At 37.3% G+C, this 27,426-nt stretch overlaps 1 protein-coding gene across 9 annotated transcripts in view; it reads left to right on the top strand.

Annotated features, from left to right (window-relative positions):
• Positions 1-27,426, top strand: part of MEF2A (myocyte enhancer factor 2A) — a 179,129-nt gene that overhangs the window by 60,661 nt on the left and 91,042 nt on the right. The window contains exon 3 of one of the 9 annotated variants that reach the window (XM_061394245.1): positions 21,336-21,483. The exons of 7 other annotated variants lie outside the window; for them this stretch is intronic. The gene's annotated coding sequence lies outside the window, so the exon portion shown is untranslated. Of the gene's footprint in view, positions 1-21,335; positions 21,484-25,754; positions 26,484-27,426 lie in introns of those variants that run through there. One more of the 9 variants, XM_061394248.1, reaches the window with a different exon arrangement.

Below are 27,426 nucleotides of genomic sequence, written 5' to 3'. Positions count from 1 at the left end.
TTGTAGGTCTTCATATAGCTGTTCAACTTCAGCTTCTTCAGCATTAGTGTTTGGTCATAGACTTGGATTACTGTGATATCGAATGATTTGCTTTGGAAACAAACTGAGAGTATTGTGTTGTTTTCAAGATTTTACCCAAGTACTGCACTTCGTAATCACTGTTTAAGGAAACATTAGTGTCATTTGATTTTTTTCCTACCAGCTTTTGTAGCAGTGTATTTCTCCCATGTTCTGCCAAAGGTGAATTAGTTCTTGTGTCCTGTCTCCTCAGAGAGGCTTGTCATCCTTTATAATTTACATGGTTGTCTTGCAACCTCAGCTTCTTGATAGGTTCAGTAAAATTATGCTTTTGTTAGGATAGGAGCCTCTAATGTTTTTAATGTCCTTGTTCTCAGTCGCTTCAGTTGTGTCCAACTCTTTGAGACCCTATGGACTATAGCCAACAGGCTCCTATGTCCATGGGATTCTATAGGCAAGAATACTGGAGTGGGTTGCTATGCCCCCTTACATGGGATCTTCCTGATCCAGGGATTGAACCTGCTTCTCCTGCAAGGCAGATTCTTTACCACTGAGCCACCAGGGAAGCCTTAACATCCTTAGCTGAAGTGAGTGTTGTTTTTTTTTTAATAGATAAAGTCGTTTCTTTTATAAAGTTTAGAGTGTTGCAAAAAATGTTAATATCAATTAGGTAATTAATGTGTATATTTTCTTAAAATATATGTTTTAGGGGTTTTGGCTGTATGTTAGTTCTTTGGACGTATACACTGAAATTAATTGAAATTGAATGAATCATATCTTGGGATGATAGAAATGTAATGAAAATATGTCAAAATTTTGGGGATGCATTATTTGTTGTTAATTACATAAAATCTTTTCTGCCCTAAAAATAATCAGTTATTGTCTTGAGTTCCTTTAGGAGTGAAAGGCTGGACTCTGTTAGGAGTCTTCCTTCTATTTGTAATGGCCAGAGTAAAATGAAGTAAAGTGTAGCAGGTTAAAGATTTTTGTTCTCTGTTCTGTCTGTAGAAGAAAACGATGCTAAGCTAGAATGCTACATAGAGCTAGAATATTCATGTGAGAATGTTCAAGTCTCTTTTTGTGTCTGTGCTTTTTCTACCTTTATTATTTTTTAACTGAACATTGAAACACTTGAAGATTTTTTCTTACCCTTGGCTGTTCTAAAAATATGTTGTTTCTAATTGTTATCAATAAATACCTTATCAGTTAAACTGGGCAAATTTCACTGAGTTCAAAGTATTACTTTCCTTATGGTCTTGTATGTCTTGATATCTGGAAATCTAATTATCTTGAAAATAATGCAAAGTTTTTACCTTCCTGGAAGTGTCCTTCCTTCTAATAATAATGTTGAAAATGCGATCCTTGCCTTGCATAACTGTCATGTAAAACACTGTGCTAGGATGCCTTTCTTGGTCTCACTTCTTTTCCTGACCAACTTCGGGACTGAGGAGACTTCTTTTTGCTTCTGGACACAGTTTACTTATGTAATAGGAAAATATTGGAATTCATGTCTCTCTCTAACTATTGAGCATTAATCATTATTAAGTAATAATAAGGCTTAGGGAAAAGTGTTTAATGTAGATGCATGGTAATAAGAATTGTTATGAGTGATTTTCTGAGAATCCAGTCAAAGATGGGAAAGTTTCCCTCATACTCTTGTTGAGATGTCACTGGAAAACAGTAATGATTGTTGCCTGGCTCTTGACTTTCAGTTGATTTTTTTATCGCACATTTAGCTACAAAATATGTATATATAATTAATTTTTTAAAATTAACCAACACAAACTTTTGGAATGACAGAGTAATGGTACTGCTGGGCACCTGTGGAATTGTTACTATGTCCTTAGTATGTGGATAGGCCAGACAGATCCCTCCCTTCAGTTTCAAAAGATTTGCCATGATTACTGTAAGAGTGACAGCTGAGAGTCATGCGCTTTCACATTTCATTTGAGAGGATTTGGGTAAATTGATGTAGCATTTTTTTGTTTGTTTGCAGCATTTTCTGGTTTTCCTAAAATTACAAAAACACAGTAGAAAATAGTGTCTTATCGGACCAGGGAAGTCAGTTTGGAGAAATAGTTTTTCCCACTCCCATAGTGACATCTTTAGGGCTTTCTGGTGACTCAGACAGTTAAAGAATCTTCCTACAATGCAGGGTTCAATCCCTAGGTTCGATCCCTAGGTCAGGTTTCGATTCCTAGATGAGGAAGATCCCATGGAGAAGGGAATGGCTACTCCAGTATTCTTGCCTGGAGAATTCCATGGACTGAGGTGCCTGGCGGGCTGCAGTCCACAGGGTCACAAAGAGTTGGACACGACTGAGTGACTAACACTTTCACTTCACTTTCAGTGACATCTTTAAAAATTTTTTGGATGTCCTTGAAATTTATACACTGATGGTTTATGTTGTCTGCATAGTATTCACAAAGGTAAAATCAGTCTTTGTTCAGCAGAGATTATAATCTTCAAATGATTTTGTATGTTTCATTTTAGAAGTATGTAAATATTAATTAGAATTGTGGAATGTTAGAGCTGAAGTCCTGGCTAACATTCAGATCGGATCAAATCAGATCAGTCAGTCAGTCGTGTCCGACTCTTTGCAACCCCATGAATCGCAGCACGCCAGGCCTCCCTGTCCATCACCAACTCCCGGAGTTCAACTCAGACTCACCTCCATCGAGTCAGTGATGCCATCCAGCCATCTCATCCTCTGTCATCCCCTTCTCCTCTTGCCCCCAATCCCTCCCAGCATCAGAGTCTTTTCCAATGAGTCAACTCGTCGTATGAGGTGGCCAAAGTACTGGAGTTTCAGCTTTAGCATCTTTCCTTCCAAAGAAATCCCAGGGCTGATCTCCTTTAGAATGGACTGGTTGGATCTCCTTGCAGTCCAAGGGACTCTCAAGAGTCTTCTCCAACACCACAGTTCAAAAGCATCAATTCTTCGGCACTCAGCCTTCTTCACGGTCCAACTCGCACATCCATACATGACCACTGGAAAAACCATAGCCTTGACTAGACGGACCTTTGTTGGCAAAGTAATGTCTCTGCTTTTGAATATGCTATTTAGGTTGGTCATAACTTTCCTTCCAAGGAGTAAGTGTCTTTTAATTTCATGGCTGCAGTCACCATCTGTAGTGATTTTGGAGCCCAGAAAAATAAAGTCGGACACTGTTTCCCCTGTTTCCCCGTCTATTTCCCATGAAGTGATGGGACCAAATGCCATGATCTTCATTTTCTGAATGTTGAGCTTTAAGCCAACTTTTTCACTTCCACTTTCACTTTCATCAAGAGGTTTTTTAGTTCCTCTTCACTTTCTGCCATAAGGGTGGTGTCATCTGCATATCTGACAATCCCGGCAATCTTGATTCCAGCTTGTGTTTCTTCCAGTCCAGCGTTTCTCATGATGTACTCTACATATAAGTTAAATAAACAGGGTGACAATATACAGCCTTGATGAACTCCTTTTCCTATTTGGAACCAGTCTGTTGTTCCATGTCCAGTTCTAACTGTTGCTTCCTGACCTGCATACAAATTTCTCAAGAGGCAGATCAGGTGGTCTGGTATTCCCATCTCTAAGAAGAATTTTATGCAAATTGCATTTATTCTTTAGAATGTCCATATGATACATACATATGTTATTATTATCCATAGTTTATAGTTTTGCATAGAGAAGTCAGGTGATATTTCCAAGGTCACACAAAGCCAGGTAGAAATATCAGTGGTTTCACATTAGGTTTAGGATAAAGTTCATATCTCCTGCTTACATCTCCAGTTTGTCTTTTTTCATTATCCTACCTGTGGCACAACCATTTCATCTCCTTATATATAGTTTTGTTAAAGTTTCATATTGTCTTTCATACCATGTACTCTCTATCCCAGTAAATATGTTAATAAACTTGAAATCAAACAAACCAATTAAATGAAATAGTTGCTCCCTCCTCTTGTTGTCATTGTTCAGTCGCTAATTCGTGTCCAACTCTTTGCGACCCCATAAACTGTAGCACACCAGGCTCTTCTGTTCTCCACTAGCTTACAGAGTTTGCTAAGTTCATGTTCACTGAGTCAGTGATGCTATCCAACCACCTCATTCTCTCCTGCCCCCTTCTCCTTTTGGCTGCAATCTTTCCCATCATCAGGTCTTTTCCAGTGAGTCGACTCTTGGCACTAGGTGGTCAAGATAATGGAGCTTCAGCTTCAGCGTTGGTCCTTCTGGTAAATCTTCAAAAGCACCACAATTCAAAAGCATCAATTCTTTGGTGCTCAGCCTTCTTTATGGTCCAGCTTTCACATCTGTACAGGACTCCTGGAAAAACCATAACATTGACAATACAGATTTTTGTTGGAAAAGTGATGTCTCTGATTTTCAGTACACTGTCTAGGTTTGTCATAGCTTTTCTTTCAAGGAACAAGTGTCTTTTAATTTCGGGGCTGCAGTGACCAACTGCAGTGATTTTGGAACCCAAGTAAATAAATCTGTCACTGCTTCCACTTTCCCCGCTTCTATTTTCTCCCTTTTACTGTGTTTGTAAATTTTATATATTTATGTTTGTTTCGGAGAAGGCAATGGCACCCCACTCCAGTACTTTTGCCTAGAAAATCCCATGGACCAAGAAGCCTGGTGGGCTGCAATCCATGGGGTCTCGAAGAGTCGGACACGACTGAGCGACTTCACTTTCACTTTTCACTTCCATGCATTGGAGAAGGAAATGGCAACCCACTCCAGTATTCTTGCCTGGAGAATCCCAGGGACGGGGGAGCCTGGTGGGCTGCAGTCTATGGGGTCGCACAGAGTCGGACACACTAAAGCGATGCAGCAGCAGCAGCAGCATGTTTTGGAACGTAGCACTATATTGACATTTATTCCCATGGCTCTCTTAAAGACAGAAAGTTTTTTTAGTTTTTATTTTAAACATTCATATTTGGTTTCTTAGTATTTAGCCTAGTGCCTAATACTCAATATTTGCTGGTTCTATGATATGTTACTCTGAACTTTGTAACTTTGAGACTGTTACTTCTAAACATTAGTTTCTCTTGTCCATAAAATGAATAGGATTAACATGTCTGTTCTTTTTTTCTCCTTTAAAATTCAATACTTGTAAGTTTTATTATGTTGATTTTATTTGTCAAGCTTTTGGTATTAAGCCTGCTTTCATCATATTATGTTAATAAATAGTATATGTTACAATGATATTTAGTGAGGAAAATGAAGATGATCTCTATGAATTGATACAATAAGTGAAAAAGAAGATACAATAAGTGAGAAAAGTAAAGTTGCAAAAGAGGAGGCACATAGAATTACTTCCATGTTTGAAAGAAAATACCATGTCTGTATAACGTATCTATATTATCTTAGTTTTATAGAGAAGAAACACAGAAAAGGTAAACTAGTAAATGTTGAAATTGGTTACCTGTAAGAGGAGGGAAGGGGAAAGAGATAGGGATAAGTGGACAGTTGCTTTGATTCTAGGTTTCAGTATATTTTTGATGTGTATAAATTTGTTAATATTCTGCATATTAAAAAATTAAAAGGATACGGGGGGAAAAATCCTAGAACTGAATGTGCATAGAAGTGAACTCATTTGTGTATATAGTAGGTGAATAGCTACCATCACTCAGAATAGGGGAAGCAACTGATCCAAATAATTTTTGAACATAGTACTTGACGATATCTCCTTATTCTATGTAAAAAAGAACCTATGGAGCTCTTCCAGTGATTTGGGGTTGGGGGGTGGCTGATAATACTATATGTGAGTTGGTCTTCCCAGGTGGAGTCAGTGGTAAAAAATCTGCCTGCCAGTGCAGGAGACGTAAGAGATGTGGGTTTGATCCCTGGCTTGGGAAGATCCCTTGGAGTAGGAAATGACAGCCCACTTCAGTATTCTTGGAAAATTCCATAGACGGGAGCCTGGCTGACTACAGTCCACTACAGTTCATGGGGATGCAAAGAGTTGGACATGACTGAGCACACACATGCACACACAGAGTTTAAGTGGGACAGTTTAAAACTGCTTTGTGTGTATGGTAGGCAGTGCTTCTGTGCCAGGGGCTTCTGACGCCTTGAGGAAGACAACTTTTGGATATATTTTATTTTTTATTATTTATTTTTATTAGAATACAGTCACTTTACAGCACTGTATCAGTTTCTGCTGTACAGCAAAGGGAATCATCAGTACATACACATACATTTCCTCCCTTTTGGATTTCCTTCCTATTTGTGTCACCAGAGAGCACTGAATAGAGTTCCCTGGGCTGTAGAGGAGGTTCTTAGTAGTTATCTATTTTATATGTGAAAGTGAAAGTCACTCCGTTGTATCTGACTCTTTGTGACTCCATGGATTATACAGTCCATTGAATTCTCCAGGCCAGAGTACTGGAGTGGGTAGCCTTTTCCTTCTCCAGGGGATCTTCCCAACCCAGGGATTGAACCCAGGTCTCCCGCATTGCAGGCGGATTCTTTACCAGCTGAGCCACAAGAGAGGCCCGTTTTATACATAGTAGTGTATATGTCATTCCTAATCTCTTAGTTCATCCCATATCCCCCTCACCCTTCCCCTTGGTATCAATACATTTGTTCTGTATGTCTGTGCCTATTTCTGCTTTGCATATGAGATCATCTGTACCATTTTTCCAGATTCAACTTATATGAGTTAATATATGATAATTTTTTCTCTTTTTCTGTCTAACTTTACTCTGTATGACAGTCTCTAGGTTCATCCATGATTATTTTATTGTTTTAATGACTGATAATATTCCATTGTGTATATATGTACTGCATCTTTATCCATTCATCTGCTGATGGACATTTAGGTTGCTTCCATGTCATGTCTATTGTAAATAGTCCTGCAGTGAACATTGGGGCGCATGTATCATTTTAAATTATGGTTTCTCTAAATATATGCCCAGGAATGGGATTTTTGGGTCATATGGTAGTTTTATTTTAGTTTTTTGAGGAACTTTCATACTGTTCTCTATAGTGGCTGTATCAATTTACATTCCACCAACAGTGTAAGTGGGTTCCCTTCTCTCTATACCTTCTTCAGCATTTATTATTTGTAGATGTTTTTAATGGGGGCCATTCTGACTGGTGTGAGGTCATACCTCATTCTAGTTTTGATTTTCATTTCTCTAATAATTTGTTACGTTAAGCATCGTTTCATGTGTTCATTGGCCATCTGCTGTATCTTCTTTGGAGAAATGTCTGTTTAGGTCTTCTGTCCATTTTTTGATTGGTTTGTTTGTTTCTTGATATTGAGCTGCATGAACTGTTTGTATATTTTGGGGGATTAATCTTTTGTCTGTTGTTTCACTTGGAAATATTTTCTCCCATTCTGAGGGTTGTCTCTTTTGTCTTGTTGATGGTTTCCTTTGCCTTACAAAAGCTTTTAGGTTTAATTAGGTCCCATTTATTTTTGTTTTTATATTCATTGCTCCAGGAGATTGCTCAAAAAAGATCTTGCTGCATTTTATGTCAAAGAGTGTCCTGCCTGTATTTTCTTCCAAGAGTTTTATAGTGTCTGAGTTCCCTTTAGGCCTTTAATCCATTTTGAGTTTTATTTTTGTATATGTTGTTAGGGAATGCTCTAATTTCATTCTTCTACATGTAGCTGTCCAGTTTTTGCAGCACCACTTATTGAAGAGACTGTATCTTGTCCACTATAGATTCTTGTCTCTTTGTCATAGATTAGGTGATCGTAGGTGTGTTGGTTCATCTCTGGGCTTTCTGTCCTATTCCATTGATTTGCATCTGTGTGTGTGTGTGCACGCGCGCGCGTGTGTCAGTACCACACTGTCTTGATTTCTGTAGCTTTGTAGTATAATCTGAAGTTGTGGAGCCTGATTCCTCCAGCTCTGTTTTTATTTCTCAGGATTGCTTTGACTGTTTGGAATCTTTTGTGTTTTGATACAAACTATAAAATTTTTTGTTCTGGTTTTTAAAAAAATGCCATTGGTAATTTGATAGGAATTGCACTGAATCTGGAGATTGCTTTGGATAGTATAGTCATTTTCACAATATTGATTCTTCCCATTATGAATATGGTATATTTCTCCAACTGTTTGTGTCATCTTTGATTTCTTTCATCAGTATCTTATAGTTTTCTGTACAGGTCTTTTGACTCCTTAGGTAGGTTTGTTCCTATGTAATTTATTATTTTGGTTGTAGTGGTAAATGTGGAGAAGGCAATGGCACCTCACTCCAGTACTTTTGCCTGGAAAATCCCATGGACGGAGGAGCCTGGTAGGCTACAGTCTGTGGGGTTGCTAAGAGTCAGGCATGACTGGGCAACTTCACTTTCACTTTTCACTTTCCTGCATTGGAGAAGGAAATGGCAACCCACTCCAGTACTCTTGCCTGGAGAATCCCAGGGATGGGGGAGCCTGGTGGGCTGCTGTCTGTGGGATCGCACAGAGTCGGACATGACTGAAGCAACTTAGCAGCAGCAGCAGCAGTGGTAGATGAGATTGTTTCCTGAATTTTTTTTTCTGATCTTTAGTTGTTAGTATATAGTAATGCAAGAGATTTCATGTATTGAATTTTGTATCCTTCAACTTTACTGAATTCATTGGTTGGCTCTAATAGTTTCTGGTGGCATCTTTAGGATTTTTTTTTTTAGGATTTTCATTGTATCGTACCATGTCATCTACAGACAGTGACAGTTTTACTTCTTTTCTAACAGGGATTCCTTTTATTTCTTTTTCTTTGATTGCTGTGGCTAGGACTTCCAAAACTATGTTAAAGAATAGTGGTGAGTGGGCACTCTTGTTTTTTTCCTTTCAAAGAGAAGACACTTTCTGTTTTTCACCATTGAGAATAGTGTTTGCTTTGGGTTTGTCACATTGTTGTTCAGTTGTTAAGTTATGCCCGACTCTGTGGTTTTTATTATGCTGAGATATGTTCCCTTTGTGCCCACTTTCTGGAGAGTTTTGTTTTTTTTTTAATCGTAAATGGATATTGAATTTTGTCAAAAGCTTTTTCTGCATCTGTTGAGATGATCATATGGTTTTTATTCTTCAGTTTTTTAATAGGGTGTCTTACATTGGTTGATTTGTATATATTAAAGAATCTTTGCATCCCTGGGATAAATACCACTTGATCATGGTGTATAATCCTTTTAAGGTGGTGTTGGATTCAGTTTGCTAGTATTTTGTTGAGGATTTTTTGTCTTTGTTTACCAGTGATACTGACCTGTAATTCTGATTTTGGTATTAGAGGATGGTGGCCTCATAGAATGAGCTTGGAGTGTTGCTCCCTCTGTAATTTTTTTTTTTTTTAGAAGGATTTGAGAAAGATAGGTCTTAGCTCTTCTGTAAATTGATAGAATTCAGCCATGAAGCCACCTGGTCCTGGACTTCTGTTTGTTGGAAGATTTTAAATCGTAGTTTCAATTTTATTACCTGTGACTGTGCTGTTTATATTTTCTATTTCTTTCAGGTTCAGTCTTGAAGATTTTGTTTTTCTAAGAATTTGTACATTTCTTCCAGGTTGTCCATTTTATCAGCATATAGTTGCTTGTAGTAGAACATTTGTATTTCTGCAGTGTCAGTTGTAACTTCTTTTTTGTTTCTAACTTTATTGATTTGGGTCCTCTCCCTTTTTTTTCTTGTTGAGGCTGGCTAAGGGCTTATCAATTTTGTTTATCCTCTCAAAACACCAACTATTGTTTCCTTCATTTCTATTTCATGTATTTCTGTTCTGATTTTATGATTTCTTTTCTTCTACTAACTTTGGCTTTTGTTTTTCTCTCTCTAGTTGCCTTGGGTATAAGATACAATGTTCATTTGAGATTTTTCTTGTTTCCTGAGGTAGGATTTTATTGCTTTAAACTTCTCTCTTAGAAGTGCTTCTGTGGCTTTCTACAGGTTTTAGGTCATTGTGTTTTCATTGTCATTTGTTTCTAGATTTTTTTTTTTTATTTCCTCTTTGATTTCTTCATTGATCTCTTGGTTATTTAGTAGCATGTTGTCTAGTCTCCATGTGTTTGGTGGTTTGTTTTTTTTTTGGCAGTTTTTTTTTTTTTCATGTAACTGATTTCTGATCTCATAGTGTTGTTTTCAGAAAAGATGCTTGATATTATTCCATTTCTTAAATTTTCCACGGCTTGATTTATGACCCAAGATGTGATCTGTCATGGAGAATGTTCCATATGCACTTGAGAAGAAAATGTATTTTGCTGCTTTGAAATGCAATATTCTATCATAAGTGTCAGTTAAGTGTGTGGAATAATTGTCAGTTAGGGCTTGTATTTCCTTATTAATTTTCTGTCTGTATGATCTGTCCTTTGGTGTAAGTGGAGTGTTAACGTCCCCCACAATTTTTGTGTTACAGTCAGTTTCACCTTTTATAGCTGTTAGCATTTGTCTGTTGTATTGAGGTGGCTCTTGTGTTGGATGCATAAATATTTACAGTATGTCTTCGTGAATTTATCCCTTGATCATTATATACTGTCCTTACGTGTCTCTTGTAATACTCTTTATTTAAAGTCTATTTTGTCTAATATGAATATTGCTACTTTAGTCTTTTTTTTATTACCATTTGCATAATCTGTTTCCATCCCCTCACTTTCAGTTTGTATGTGTCCCTAGGTCTGAAGTGGGTCTCTTGTAGATGGCATGTATATAAGGTCTTGTTTTTGTATCCATTCAGCCAGTCTGTATCTTTTGGTTGAAGCAATTACTGCATTACATTTAAGGTAAGTATCAATATGTGTGTTCTTATTACCATTTTCTAAATGTTTTGGGTTTGTTTTGGTAGGTCTTTTTCTAGCTTTGTGTTTCTTTTTTAGAGTAGTTCCTTTTACATTTGTTGTAAATCTGGTTTGGTGGTAATGAGTTCTTTTAGCTTTTTCTTGTCTGTAAAGGTTTTGATTTCTTCACTGAACTTGAATGAGATCCTTGCTGGATAGAATAATATTGGTGGTAGCTCTTTCATTTTCATCAGTTTAAATGTATCCTTCCACTCCCTTATGGCCTGCAGAGTTTCCACTGAAAAATCAGCTAATAACCTTATGGGAATTCCCTTGTATGTTATTTATTGCTTTTCTGTTGCTGCTTTCAGTTTTTTTTTCTTTGTATGTTGTTCTTGTTAGTTTGATTAATAGGTGTCTTGGTGTGTTTCTCCTTGGGTTTATCCTGTATGGGACTCTGAGCTTCCTAGATTTAGGTGACATTTTCCTTTCCCATATTAGGGAAGTTTTCGACTATAGTCTCTTCAAATATTTTCTCAGGCTGTTTCTCTTTCTCTTTAATGTTGGTGCATTTAATGTTGTCCCAGAGGTCTGTGAGAATATCCTCATTTCTCTTCATTCTTTACTCTGCTCCATGGCAGTTATCGCTGCCATTCTGTCTTTCAGCTCCCTTATCTGTTCTTCTGCTTCGTTTATTCTGCTATTGGTTCCTTCCAGTGTTTTTCACGTCATTTATTTTGTTGTTCATCATTGGTTGGTTGTTCTCTACTTCTTCTAAGTCCTTGTTAAAGATTTCTTGTATCTTTTCTATCCATGCCTTCATTCTGCTATTGAGATCTTTGATCATCTTTACTCTCTTTACACTTAATTCTTTTTTGGGTAGATTGCCTAACTTCTCTTAATTTATTTGATTTTGTGTGTTTTTACCTTGCTCCTTTGTCTGCAACCTCCTTCTCTGTTGTCTCATTTTGTCTAACTTGTGGTCTGTCCTTTTCACAGGGGCTTCAGGGCCATAGTTCCTCCTGCTTCTGTTGTTTTGCTCCCTGGTCAGTGAGGTTTGTCCAGGGGCTTGTGGAGGCTTCCTTGTGAAAGGGACTGGTGGATGGAGCTGTGTCTTTCCCCTCTGATGAACAGAGCTGTGTCAAGTTTTGGGGTGTGTGTTTTGGGGTGTCTCTGGGTTTAGTACCACTTGAAGCAGCCTTCCTGCTAATGGATGGGGCTTTGTTCCTGTCTTGCTGGTTGTTTGGCATGAGGTGTCAGGCACTGTCACCTCTAGGCAGTTAGGTGGAGACATGTCTTGGAGTCGAGATGGATACCTATGGGAGAGCTCATGCTGATTAATATTTTATGTACCTGGGAATTCTCTGGCAGTCCACTATCCTGGACTTGGTGGTGCTCCCACTCTGGAGGTCCAGGCCCAACCCCTGACTTGGGAATTAAGAACCCACAAGCCGTGCAGCACAGCCAGAGAAAAAAGAAAATGAAGGAAAAGAACACAGACAAGGAAAACCCAAGACTGATAACAAAGCAAACAGAAACAAATAAGAACAACACTAAAAAAGAAAACAAACAGACCAAACCCAACAGAAATGATGGAAAAAAAAAAAAAAAACAGAAACAAGGAAACAGACAAAAAATAAAAAGCCCCTAACAAACAAAATAACTTAAAAATGAGACTAGTCAATATATACTAACCTAACAAAAATAAAGAATAAAAAATAACACAGAAACAGAAGTAAGCTAAAAGTGAAGAAAACAGCAGAGAGAATAAAAAAAGAGAAAAGGAAAGCACAAAATGAGAAAAAATTAAAAATATAAAAGAAAAAATATACTAGAAGAAATAATAAAAACAACAGCTGAACAATAATAAATAATAGCAATTAGAATCTTTTTCCTGGGGCCTCTGCTATCAGTGTATTTGCTCCAGCAGTGAACCACAGTACACTGGAGGCCATCCAATAACTCTATGTAGGTCTCTGGACCTGCTGTGGGTGCTCACTGTGATCTTGTTTAACTCCCACATGTACTTGCTCCCAAGTTTACTGCCACCAAAGTTAGACTGGTCTGAGTTGTGGGAACACTCGTCTATTCAGGTGTTTCACAGAGGCAGGATATAGCAAGCAGGATCACAAGGATTTAATTTGCAGCTTGTGTAGCTGCATGGAGAGATTTCCTTTCGTTTTCATTAGTCTTGCGGTCTTTGGGACTTAGCTTTGGTTTTGGCCCCACCTCTGCATGTGCACCACTCTCAGGCATCTGTTCATTGATAATATATTTATAGAAAAAGTAAGAAATCAAGTGAGAGTATCTACTACTGAACCTAAGGAGAAAATTTCAAGCTATATATACATAAATGTATATGTGTGTGTGTATACACCCTATATAATATTAGGCACTATATTACTATATATTGTAACATGTTACTAGTATATATTTCATGTTTATTTGCTTTTTATAAGGTATAACCTTAGATACCAATTTGACATTCAGTTATTGAAAATTATTAATACTGTTTTTCATCTAATTTTTTCTCTTGATTTCTGCTGTATATGCAGTAAAAGTATAAATACGTTTCAGGGGACGTAAATATGTGAAATAGCAGACACAGTAAGTTACTCATTTCTAATCATAAATATTATGTATAACATGTTATACCATGCTTAGAGATATATTTGTCAGAAGTAATAATAAGTCATTTCCCTCAAATATTTGCAAATACAGTATTCTAGCCTTGTGTGGTACATATAGCATATATAATTTCAATTTTTGGTTATAAAAAGTTACTTTTACTTAGAAATTGTCATGTACCAAAGGTTGCATAGCTAGTTTAGTGACATTGTTTGGGTCTAGGGCCCGCGTTTTCTCACTTCACTTGTAATAGACCTTCTCAGTCAAATAAGGCCTCAAAATTCCAAGCAAGTTATGAACAAAGAACAACTGGAAATTGCACAAGATGCTCATGTAGAAGGAACATTTCAGTAATGTTTAAAGTTCATGCTTGCTATCTTTCAGACTTTTAATTTTCTTTTAATTTTAAAAGCAGCCATTAGTTTTTGTTGTAATTTTTTTCTTTATCACAATAATGTTTATTTTATAAAAAATGAAAATAATCTTTAAAAAATGTCAACAGGTTATTTATTAGTTTCCTTAACATGAGTATGCAGTACCTCTTTTATACTATACCTACAGAATTTAAAAAATGATACTAGAATTATATATTTTCTGCCCACAACAATATATTGTGGACATTTGCTGTAAAATGTTCAACCTTTTTAATGGCTGTGGTATTTTATTATATAAACAGGTCATTCCTATATGCTTGCATATATCTTCCCTCCACATTTTCACTACTTTGGTTGCATTGGGATGAACATCCATATATGTATATATTTTTTGTCTTTGTCTTACTATTTCCTTAGAATAAATTCTTAAAAGTAGAATGGTTTTTTCAAGCGAGGCTGAAAATCTGATTTCTTTTTGAAAATTTTTTTTTAATATTGGCCAACTTGTTTAAAGCCTTATGTCTTGAGGATCATTTTGGACTATTCATTTGCAACAATAATAATAAATCTTCCTTGGGGCTTTCACTCTCCCTGTTCACTTTACATTTTATCCTTAGGTGAGCACATTGTTTCCCACATGACTCCCCAAAGTGTATTTTTTGCTCTAAGGTCTGGGTCTTATATCTAGCTTCCTTTTTGACATTTTCAATATATGATACATGAATGTCTCAAGTTTATTATATCCAAAATTGAATTTTTACATTCCCTTCTTTTAACAAAGAAATGAGTCATTAGAGATTTTCTCTTGATAGATACCTGTTTATTTATTAAAAACATTCAGTTGTTGATTGTACATAGTTACTTTTATTACAAAGTTTATTTTAGTAACTTCTGGAAAAAATTAATAAATAATTGATTTACCAGAATCACCAAAATGGGATGTTATGATGAAGTCAAAAGTTGGTATCAAGAAAGGCCAGGTTTAGAAAGTAAAGATTACCTTCTGTTTCAAGTCCACACTCTTAAAATATTTATTTACTTAAGCAACAAATTTCTTTAAAATAGTAAATTGATTTTAAAAGACTGAACATGTTTAATCAGTGTTAGTATGAATTGGTCTGAATCTGAGTGCCAGAGTCCGTGATATCTCTTAAATTAGGACGGCAGAGCCCATGCTGGGAATTTTTTAAAAAATCTTTAAAAAAATTGTTACTGAGGTTTATTTGATTTAAAGTATTATATAATTTTCATGTGTATAGTACAATGATTCACAGTTTTTAAAGATTATATTCGAAGTTACCTATGGGGAATCTTTTTAAGAATGTAGTTCTGATTTTAACAAAAATGACTTAGGTTGGTGTAAATCCTTTTGGAGGAGGTCACCATTACTTTTACAGGGAGGTAGCACAGCTCCACCCATCAGCAGAAAATTGGATTAAAGATTTACTGAGCATGGCCCTGCCCAGCAGAGCAAGTCCCAGTTTCCCCCACAGCCAGTCCCTCCCATCAAGAAGTTTCCACAAGCCTCTTACCCTCATCCATCAGAGGGCAGACAAAATGAAAACCACAATCACAGAAAACTAACCAAATTGATTACATGGATCACAGCTTTGTGTAACTCAATGAAATATGAGCCATACCGTGTAGGGTCAACCGAAGATGGTCAGGTCATGGCAAAGAGTTCTGACCAAATGTGGTGTACTGGAGGATGGAATGGCAACCACTTCAGCATTCTTGCCTTGAGAACCCCATGAGCAGTATAAAAAGCCAAAAAGATACGACTATATTGAATGATGAACCCCCCCTGTCGGTAGGGGTCCAATATGGTACTGGAGAAGTAGCTCCTAAAGGAATGAAGAGGCTGAGCCAAAGCAAAAACAGTGCCCAGTTGTGGATGTGACTGATGGTGAAAGTAAATTCCAGAGCTGTAAAGAACAGTATTGCATAGGAACCTGTAATGTTAGATTTGTGGCTCAAGTTAAATTGGAAGTGGTCAAACAGGAGATGGCAAGAGTGAACGTAACACAGTATTTACCATTTTAACTATTCATAAGTTTTCAGTCCAGTGGCATTGCTAAGCAGTGATCACCACAGTCCATCTCCAGAACCCTTTCATCATCCGGTACTGACACTGTATCTATTAAACACTAACACCTCATTCGTTCTTCTGTTCCTTATCCCTTCTGTCTCTGAATTTGACTACTCTGGGAATATCATATAAGTGGAATTAAACAGTATTTGTCTGTCTGCAGCTGGCTTATTTCACTTAGCGTAATATTTTCAAGGTTCATCCTTGTTATAGTATGTGATAGGATTTCCTTTTTTAAGGCTGAAAAGGATTCCGGTGTGTGTGTGTGTGTGTGTGTGTGTGTGTATACAGACACCACATTAAGCTGCTTTGTTCATCTTCCAGTAGACATTTCGGTTGTTTCTATCTTTTGACTATTGTGAATAATGCTCCTGAGAACATTGGTGTGCAGATATGTTATTCAAGTCCTTGCTTTCAATTCTGTTGTGTGTATACCTCAAAGTAGGATTGTTGGATCAGTAGTGATTCTATATTACATTTTTTAGTAAGAGCCATACAGTTTTTCACAGCAACTGTACCATTTCAGATTCCCCAAAACAATGCATAAGGGTTCCAATTTTTCCACATCTACCTTAACACTGGTCCTCTGTTTTTTATTTTTTGTTTGTGTGATAAAATAGCTATCCAAATGGGTGCGAAGTGTTATCTCATGATATGCATTTGCCAAAAGATCAGTGATGTTGAACATCTTTTCATGTGCTTATTGGCCTTTTGTGTATCTTTTTTAAAGAACTGTCTACTCAAGTCCTTTGCCTGTTTTTAAAATGGGCTCTTTTTTTGTGTGGAGTTTTAAGGATTCTTTATGTATTCTAGATATTAATCTCATATCAGATATGTAATATAAAATTATTTCCTCCCATTCTGTGGGTTGCTGTTTTTATTCTGTTGATAGCATCCACTGACACCTTTTGACATTTGACCATGCATGCATGGATTTATTTATGAGCTTTTTGTTCTGTTCCTTTGGTCTGTATGTCCTTATGCCAGTACTATAGTCTTGATTATTGTAGCTTTGTGGAAAATTTGATGTTAGCCAGTATGACTTCCAATTTCTTCCTTTTCAATATTGTTTTGGCTGTTTCTTGATATTACATATGAATTTTTGGAATGTTTTTCCTATTTCTGCAAAAAAAATCATTGGGGTTTTGATAGGGGTTGCGTTGAATTTGTAGATCACTTTGGGTATTATTGGTATGTTAACAAAATTAAGTCTTTCAATCTGTGAATGTGGGATTTTTTTTTGTTGTGTCTGTTTTCTTTGTTTTATCAGTCTTTTTTAGTTTTCAGTGTGTACTTCCTTGACTAAGTTTATTCCTGAATATTTTATTCTTTTTGATGCTATTGTGCATGGAATGATTTTTATTTCAAACTGTTTAGTGTTAGTGTATAGAAATGCAGCTGATTTTTGTGTCTTGATTCGTATTGTACTTTTTTGATGAATTTATTGAGCAAGGTTTTTTGTGTAATCTTTTGGGAACTCTACATATATGATCATGTCATCTTCAAACAGATAATTAGGCTTTTTTCTTTCCAGTTTGGATGCTTTTTATTTGTTTTTCTTGATGTTTTGCTCTGGCTGGAACTTCTACTACATTATTGAATAGAAGTAGCAAAATTCGTTATCCTTGTCCTCTTCCTGAACTTAGAGGAAAAACTTTCAGCCCTACACCATTGAGTATGGTGTAAGCTGTTGGAGCTTTCTCTTATATATTTTTATTATGTTGAGGTAGTTTCTTTCTATTCCTAGTAGGATTTTTTTTTTATCATAAAATGATAGTGTGTTTTGTCAAATCCTTTTTCTGCATCAATTGAGATGATTATGTGATTTTTCTCCTTAATTTTTTTAATGTGGCATATCACATTGATTAATTGTAGTATGTTGAACTATTCTTGAATTCAAGCAATAGATCCCACTTCATCTTGGTGTTCAATCCTTTTACTATGCTGCTGAATTTAGTTTCCTGGCATTTTGTTCAGGGTTTTTGCATCAGTGTTCATAGGGATATGGATCTATACTTTCCTTATAGTGTCTTTGGTTTATTATCAGGCAGAGCTGACCTTAGGAAATGTTTCTTCCTCTTCAGTTTTCAGGAAGAGTCTGAGAAGGATTGGTGTTGGTTCTTCTTTAAATCTTTGGTAGAGCCCACCAGTGAAGCCATCAGGTTGAGTACTTTTCTTTATTAGGAGATTTTTGATTACTTATTTGGCCTTCTTACTAGTTGTAGGTCTATTCAGCTTTTCTTTCTTTCTTCTATTTAGGTTTTGTGTTTCTAGGAATTTGTGGATTTTATCTGGTTTATTCCATTTGTTGGTATACTTTTGTTACAGTAGTCTGCTACTGTCATATTTATTTCTGGTAATATTGTCTCCACTTTCATTTCTGATATTTTATTGAGTCTTCTTTCAAAACCCATCTAGCTAAAGGTTTGTCCCTTTTTGTAACCTTTTTTCAAAACCAATTTTTGGTTTTGTTGAGTTTTTTTTTACTCTTCTTTTTCTATTCACTTTCTCTGTTCTGATGTTTACAATTTCTTTTCTTCTATTAGCCTTGAGTTTTCTTTTCAGACCAATTTGGGGGCACACTGCCTTAATTACTTTAGCTTTATAATAAGCCTGGTGAATCAGTGGTCCCTGACCTTCTTGACACCACAGACTGGTTTTGTGGAAGACAGTTTTTCCACAGACCAGGGGGTGGGAGTTGGTTTGGGGATTATTCCGTTTCATTGCATTTACTGTGTACTTTATTTCATTATTACATTATAACATGTAATGAAGTAATTATATAGATCATCATAATGCAGAAGCAGTGGGAGCCCTGAGCTTGGTTTCTTGCAACTAGACAGTCCCTTCTTGGGGTGATGGTATATTCAGTTTCTATAATCTCATTTTGATAGCTGTCACTGCAGAAAACCCCGCTTTACAAAGAGAGGATGTTGGAAATGAAAGCAGGCTTTTCAGTACTTTTGTGGCAATCTCAGGATATGCTGCCTTGACTTTAATCCTGAATGTATGGCGATCTGAAGTTGTCTCAAACATACTTTAAAGGCCGCTGTTATTTGCAGCATCAAGCAGTTGATGCTCTTCTAGCACAAAGTCGATTCACCTGGCTTATTCACAAATGGGTCTTGGATCCGTTCCTTCCCAGTTCAGAGGTCTTTTGTGGTTGGGAAGTAATGCTGACTCTTTTGAAAGCTGACACAGGTGATCATGCACCAGCTGGCAGAAAGAAGACCCTGACTCAGTCTCTTTCAAAATCTCTGCTAATATTTGAAATATGTCAGAAACCCCAATGTTCACTCATTGACCCATAATTCCAGTTTGACTTTGAACACAGCCATTTTTTCTGCTGACTTGAACAGTCGTCTTTCTCCCCTGAAGTGACAGATTGAGTTCACTGAGCAGGTTTAATATGTCACACGAGTAAGCAAGGTTTGCGACCCATTCTGTGTCACTGAAATGTGTTGCTAGTGGTGACTATTTTTCCAAAAGAAATCTCTAGAGCAGCTCTTGTAACTCGAGAACTCTAGCCAGTAATCTACCTTTAGAAAGCTATCTGAGTATAAGAGAAGACATATGTGCTCTGTATTCATCTCCTCACACAGTTACGTGAACAGAGGTGAGTTAAGGCCATGTACTTTAATGTGGTTGATAATTTTAATCACATCCTACAAAACACTGTTAAGTTCAGGTGGCATTTTTTGGCTAGCCAGCATTTCTCTATGGATGACATAGTGTGTAGACTCACATTTGAAAGCAACCTCTTTGACCTGACTAGTGAAACCATAAAGCCGTCCATTCATGGCAGCTGCTCCATCCATATAAATACTGACAAAAAATGGCCAGTTTTGTTTCCCTGATATGTAGTCATTTGAAGACTTGCATCTGTGGTGTTGGTTGGCAACAAAAGTGCACATAATATATCCTCTTGCATATCCTCCTGAAAAATGTATTGCATGAAAACAAGCATTATTGTCTTGCTGTCAACACTAGTAGACTTGTCAACCTCAGTTGAGTACCACGTGACTCATTAACCATCCCTGACAACTGTGCCTCAGTATTCTTTGCTGTTTCATCAGTTTGTCTAGTTTTGGTGCTAGTCAAAAAAAAAAAGAACACGTTTTACCTTTTTAAACTGCAGCCTCTGCTGAAAATTCACAATGAATGTCCTCATCAGCAGGCACGATCAACTCTTCACCATTAGTAAGGGGCTTCTTAGCTTTAGCAATGAGATAAACCATTAAGAATGATGCTCTTAGTGCAGACACATTTGAAGAAGTGGTGGCCTTCAATGATTGTTCCTGTTCTTTGTGTTCACAGTTTTTTTTTTGAAAAATTCTAAAGACTTGTCTTAATGCAGGGTGCTTGGTCTCCAGGAGGCAGAGCAGTTTGGAATGTTTCATGGCTTTGTTGTGTAGCCAGTTGCCACATACTATGCAAAGCAGGCTTGGAGAATGTGAATCACCTGTTGCAATGAAACCGTAATTTAAATAGGACTCTTGGTATTTCCTTTTAAATGCAGTTTTCATTTTGTTAACAGTCTTAGAATCTTCTGCTGTCTCATCACTAGATCTTTCCCCCTTTGCAAAGAGGCCTTCCAGTGATTTTTTTCTTTTTTACTCATTTTGGCTAGGATTAGCTAGTGGGCTTACCAAAACTATGACTGAGACAAGTGTGCAGTGCAGGAAAGAGATGCAGATGGAAGAGGTAGATAAAATAATGGGCAGGCCATGCACAGAGTAAAATAATATTGGATTCTGCCTTAAAGCCTGGCCCCAGATGCAGCTGTACAAGGAAGTACATCAACTCACTTGCCACTATATAGCCTGCCACCAGGTGCAGCTTGACTGTCACTTGCCACTCACTGATTGGGTTTTGATATGAATCTGCAAGAAGTTGATTTATTATGACTCTGCAGTCAAACCTCTCTGCTAATAATCTGCGTTTGCAGTCCCTCCGCAGTGCCTCAGCTCCACCTCAGATCATCAGGCTTTAGATTCTCATAAGGAGTGCACAGCCTAAGTCCCTTGTATGCACAGTTCACAGTAGGGTTTGCTCTCCTATGAGAAGCTAATGCTGCTTCCGATCTGACAGGAGGTAGAGCTCAGGTGGTAATGCGAGCAGTGAAGAGTGGCCGTGAATACAGATGAAGCTTCACTGGCTTCCTCTCCACTCACCTCCTGTTGTGCGGCCCAGTTCTTAACAGGCCACAGACTAGTAGCAGTCTGTGACCCGGGGGTTGGGGACCACTGTGGTAAATGATGATATGTGAGTCTTTAAGCTTTATCCTTCAAGGTAGCCTTCACTATTCTTATAACTTTGTATTTCCAAGTGAATTTTAGATTAATATTGTCAGTTTCTGCGTATGGTAAAAGAAAACCTGCTGGTGTTTTGACTGGGATTGCGTGGAGTCTTAATTTGGGGAGAATTGACATCTTTACAGAATTGGAACTTCTGACAATCAGCAAACATTAATTTATCATTTAATGTATTTTAAATGTTTCTCAAGACCAAAATGTTTTGTTTGTTTTCTGTGTTTTGTTTTAGGTAAGTGAAATAATAGCATCTTTTATTTTTTTGCCACTGGGAACTCTTCAGTATAGAAGAAAAAATTGACGTTGAAGGAAAGAAAAGAAGAATTGTTTGAGCCAAGATTTTAAAAAGAAGGAAGGCAGAGTATATGAGATAGATTCTGGTGGGTTGATAGTTGTGATAGCAGGGATTTGAAGAGTTTCTGTTCTGATTGCGCTTTTTGTTGTTGTTCCTGTCAATAGAGTAGGTAGCAAAGTCATCACCTGTGTGAAGGTTAAGGATGAGTGTTGTAGATGTGAGGACATATAATATGGTATTAAATAATCAGCTAGGAAATTGGGAGATAGAAGATTGCTAGGCAGTATGAAGGGAATATTTAAGGTTTGAGGTTCATGATCTTCATGAGTTTAGTCAGAGTAATTATAATTAGCATGGTTGTTTGTTTTTCAGCCATATTCAGCTACATGGGAGTAAGCTGTCCTTGCCAGGGGTGAGTTTTTCCCCAGGAAATATGGGCATAGGAGGGATAGCCTGAGCCAAAGGAGTAAGAATGTATGAAAATTAAACTGGGTAAGGAGCTATATCCACATAAAGTGGATGAGGGACAGTAAAATGTGACAAGCTTAATAAATTGTAGGACCTACTGGGATCAAAAGATTGTTGGAATTAGGTTATTCGAGTGTGTGAGCTGGACATAACAGCAGGTAGTGGTTAGAGTTATACATGCTAATTTAATTTCATGCTAATACATAATTTACTGTACTGTCACATTTTTTATTGTTTGTATGAATTTTCATGTGATAAGTGTATGTTATAGGACAGTCTAGTTTCTTTATGTAACACTTTTGGGACCAGATAGGTTTTGTATTGCTTACTTTATTCCTCTATTACTCTTTTCAGAAGTTTATCAATTAATACCAGTTTTTTAAATAACTAACTTTTCGCTTTGTCGCTCTCTGTTGTATGTTTATTTTCTGTTTCGTTACTTTTTGCTCTTACCTTTCAGTTCAGTTCAGTTCAGTCGCTCAGTCATGTCCGACTCATTGCGACCCCATGAATTGCAGCACGTCAGGCCTCCCTGTCAATCACCAACTCCCTGAGTTCACTCAAACTCACGTCCATCGAGTCAGTGATGCCATCCAGCCATCTCAGTCTCTGTCATCCCCTTCTCCTCCTGCCCCCAATCCCTCCCAGCATCAGGGTCTTTTCTAATGAGTCAACTCTTTGCACGAGGTGGTCAAAGTATTGGAGTTTCAGCTTCAGCATCAGTCCTTCCAATGAACACCCAGGACTGATCTCCTTTAGAATGGACTGGTTGGATCTCCTTGCTGTCCAAGGGACTCTCAGGAGTCTTCTCCAACACCACAGTTCAAAAGCATCAATTCTTCGGCACTCAGCTTTCTTCACAGTCCAACTCTCGCATCCATACATGACCACTGGAAAAACCATAGCCTTAACTAGACGGACCTTTGTTGGCAAAGGAATGTCTCTGCTTTTGAATATGCTGTCTAGGTTAGTCATAACTTTCCTTCCAAGGAGTAAGTGTCTTTTAATTTCATGGCTGCAATCACCATCTGCAGTGATTTTGGAGCGCCCCCCCCCCATCCCCAAATAAAGTCTGACACTGTTTCCACTGTTTCCCCATCTATTTCCCATGAAGTGATGGAACCAGATGCCACGATCTTAGTTTTCTGAATGTTGAGCTTTAAGCCAACTTTTTCACTCTCCTCTTTCACTTTCAAGAGGCTCTTTAGTTCCTCTTTACTTTCTGCCATAAGGGTGGTGTCATCTGCGTATCTGAGGTTATTGGTATTTCTCCCAGCAATCTTGATTCCAGCTTGTACTTCTTCCAGCCCAGCGTTTCTCATGATGTACTCTGCATAGAAGTTAAAGAAGCAGGGTGACAGTGTACAGCCTTGACGTACTCCTTTTCCTATTTGGAACCAGTCTGTTGTTCTATGTCCAGTTCTAACTGTTGCTTCCTGACCTGCATATAGGTTTCTCAAGAGGCAGGTCAGGTGGTCTGGTATTTCCAGCTCTTTCAGAATTTTCCACACAGTCAAAGGCTTTGGCATAGTCAATAAAGCAGAAATAGATGTTTTTCTGGAACTCTCTTGCTTTTTTTGATGATCCAGCTCTTACCTTTACTTTATCATTTATTCTGTTTTGGAGTTCAGTTTTTTTTTTTTTTTTGTACCTCTTTCAGATGGTTACTTAGAACAGTAGTTTTTGGCCTTTCTACTGAATATATATTTTAAAGCTAAAAATTTTCTTCTTAAGAACAGTTTCAGCTATGTCCTATACATTTTGATAGGAAGTATTTTAAAAACATTCCATTAAAAATTTGTTTTAGCTCTCCCTATGATTTCTCCTTTTACTCATGGGCTGTTTAGAGTTTTATTATTTAATGTTCATATATATAAGGATTTTCTTATATTGTTATCAATTCATGGCTTAATTTGTCTGAGATTACAGACATGCCTGTCCTTTGAAATTTGTTAACACCTAGTTTTGCTCCAGTTTGTGGTCACTTTTGGTAAATGCTTTTTATGCATTTACCAAGAATGTTATTTTCTGCATTTGTTAGGTATAGTTTCTATATGTCAGGTTGTTCATTATAAAGTGCAAATTTTTTCCTGTGTCTTCTGGTCTGCTTGTTCTTGTTTTGGTATGTTTGTTCCTTAAATTACTGAGAAAGCTGTGTTAAAATGCACTTGTTAGAATTGTGGACTTCACGTAGTTCTATTCATGTTGGCTTTATATAACATATCCTTGTTTATTAGTTTATTTAGGAAAAAATGGTTTTTACATCTATAAAATTTAATGCAATATTTTAACAAATTAGTCTATGAGGAAGGACACAAATTACCCTCCAAATGAAATTTCTAAAATATTAGAAGCACTTGTAGACATTTTGAAGCATCTGCTGAGTGTCTCCAAAAGGAGAAGGGGATGACAGAGATGAGATGGTTGGATAGCATCACCAACTCAGTGGACATGAATTTGAGCCAACTCTGGGAGATAGTGAAGGATAGGGAAGCCTGGTGTGTTGCGGTCCATGGGGTCACAGAGTCAGACACGACTTAGCAGCTGAACAACAACAAAACAAAAGGATTGTGCATCTCTAATGTTGCTGGCAGTAAGAAAGATAGTATGGCAGAATTAAGTCAGGCTCAGGATGGTGAGTCTTTGAGCTGTTATCTGCTGTGTGTGTTTATCTTGAATAAATTTCTAGTTGCCTTGCATATTTGGCCCTTGATTTTGCATAGATTTGTATAATGCACCAAACGTGTTGAGAAAATGTTAAATTGTGTAGAAGGAAAGCAAACTTACTGCATGTGATGTCATATAATGTGCATTTTACATCATAACCATGATAATTTACTATGATAAATGGATATTTTATATATTTGTGTGTGTTAGGCACTCACTCGTGTCCAACTTTATGTGACCCCATGGATTGTAGCCCACCAGGCTCTTCTGTGCATGGGATTCTCCAGGCAAGAATACTAGAGTGGGTTGCCATTTCCTTCACTAGGGGATCTGCCTGACCTTGGGATCGAACCCAGGTCTCCTGCATTGCAGGCATATGCTTTACCATCTGAGCTACTAGGGAAGCCCAAAAGATGTAGTTAAAGTTTAAATGAGAAGTGATTGGGGAGTTTTAGTTGATACGTTATATGATTTTTCATGTTAAAAGTAGGAAAAAACAAGCTTCTGATTAGGATTTTGCAAAGAATATCTGCTCTTCAGGAAAAGATACCTGACTTCTGGTGTTATTAGGTACATTCAAATTTGGAATTGTGGTGCCTTCCTGGTAAATTGAACAATTATTATAATGAAGTATTCCACTATATTTATACCCATGTATCTATATATATCTTCCTCATGCATTAAAGTTTTCTGTGATAGAGTATAGCCCCACAACCTTTCTTGTGGTTTGTGTCTTACAAAATATATCTTTATTTATGCTTATTCTTTCCATAATCCCATATTTTAGATGTATTCTCTATAATCACTTTATATTTAGGTTTTAAAAAAATCTAATCTGGATTATTTATTGATCCTTTCCCCCCCTCTGTTATTAATAGCTTTGTTAGCTATACAGTTAGCCCTTCATATCCACAGACTTTGTACCTGTGGATCCAATCAACTATGGATTGAAGATATCCCAGAAAAAATTCCAGAAAAATCCTCAGAGCAAAACTTGAATTTACCCCATGCCAGAAACTAATAGCATTTACATTTAATAGGTATTATAAGTAAAATAAGAATGACTTAAAGTATATGAGAGGATGTGTGGTTTTTATGCATATGCTATGCCATTGAAGTCACTCAGTCCTGTCAGACTCTTTGCAATCCCATGGACTGTACCCTACCAGGCTCCTCAGTCCATGGGATTTTCCAGGCAAGAATACTGGAGTGGGTTGCCATTTCCTTCTCCAGGGGATCTTCCCTACCCAGGGATCAAACCCAGGATAAGAGACTTTAGCAACCTCAAATAAAATAGACTGGAATGGGTGAATTTAACTCAGATAACCATTATATCTACTACTCTGGGCAGAAATCCCTTAGAAGAAATGGAGTAGCCATCATGGTTGACAAAAGAGTCCAAAATGCAGTACTTGGATGCAGTCTCAAAAACGACAGACTGACCTCTGTTTGTTTCCAAGGCAAACCATTCAGTATCACGGTAATCCAAGCCTATGCCCCAACCAGTAACGCTGAAGAAGCTGAAATTGAACGGTTCTATGAAGACCTACAAGACCTTTTAGAACTAACACCCATAAAAGATGTCCTTTTCATTGTAGGGGACTGGAATGCAAAAGTAGGAAGCCAAGAAGCACCTGGGGTAACAGGCAAATTTGGCCTTGGAATACGGAATGAAGCAGGGCAAAGACTAATAGAGTTTGCCAAAAGAATGCACTGGTCATAACAAACACCCTCTTCCAGCAACACAAGAGAAGACTCTACACATGGACATCACCAGATGGTCAACACTGAAATCAGACTGATTATATTCTTTGCAGCCAAAGATGGAGAAGCTCTATACAGTCAGCAAAAACCAAGACCGGGAGCTGACTGTGGCTCAGACCATCAACTCCTTATTGCCAAATTCAGACTGAAATTGAAGAAAGTAGGGAAAACCACTAGACCATTCAGGTATGACCTAAATCAAATCCCTTATGATTATACAGTGGAAGTGAGAAATAGATTTAAGGGCCTAGATCTGATAGATAGAGTGCCTGATGAACTATGGACTGAGGTTCTCAACATTATACAGGAGACAGGGACAAAGACCATCCCCATGGAAAAGAAATGCAAACAAGCAAAATGGCTGTCTGGGGAGGCCTTACAAATAGCTGTGAAAAGAAGAGAAGAAAAAGCAAAGGAGAGTTTAAAAATAAAATAAAATGTAAATTAAAAAAAATAAAAAATAAAAATATTGCTAAAAAACAAAAAAAAAAAACAAAGGAGAAAGGAATGATAAAAGCATCTGAATGCAGAGTTCCAAAGAATAGGAAGGAGAGATAAGAAAGCCTTCCTCAGCGATCAATGCAAAGAAATAGAGGAAAACAACAGAATGGGAGAGACTAGAGATCTCTTCAAGAATATTAGAGATACCAAGGGAACATTTCATGCAAAGATGGGCTCGATAAAGGACAGAAATGATATGGACCTAACAGAAGCAGAAGATATTAAGACGAGGCGGCAAGAATAAACAGAAGAACTGTAAAAAAGGTCTTCACGATCCAGATAATCATGATGGTGTGGATCACTCACCTAGAGCCAAACATCCTGGAGTGTGAAGTCAAGTCGGCCTTAGAAAGCATCACTATGAACAAAGCTAGTGGAGGTGATGGAATTTCAGTTGAGCTATTTCAAATCCTGAAAGATGATGCTTTGAAAGTGCTGCACACAATATGCCAGCAAATTTGGAAAACTCAGCAGTGGCCACAGGACTGGAAAAGGTCAGTTGTCATTCCAGTCCCAAAGAAAGACAATGCCGAAGAATGCTCAAACTACCACACAATTGCACTCATCTCCCAAACTAGTAAAGTAATGCTCAAAATTCTCCAAGCCAGGCTTCAGCAATACGTGAACC

This window comes from Bos javanicus, chromosome 21, assembly GCF_032452875.1.
Source record: "Bos javanicus breed banteng chromosome 21, ARS-OSU_banteng_1.0, whole genome shotgun sequence".
Taxonomy (NCBI): Eukaryota; Metazoa; Chordata; class Mammalia; order Artiodactyla; family Bovidae; genus Bos; species Bos javanicus.
This window is presented reverse-complemented; position numbering and strand designations above follow the sequence as displayed.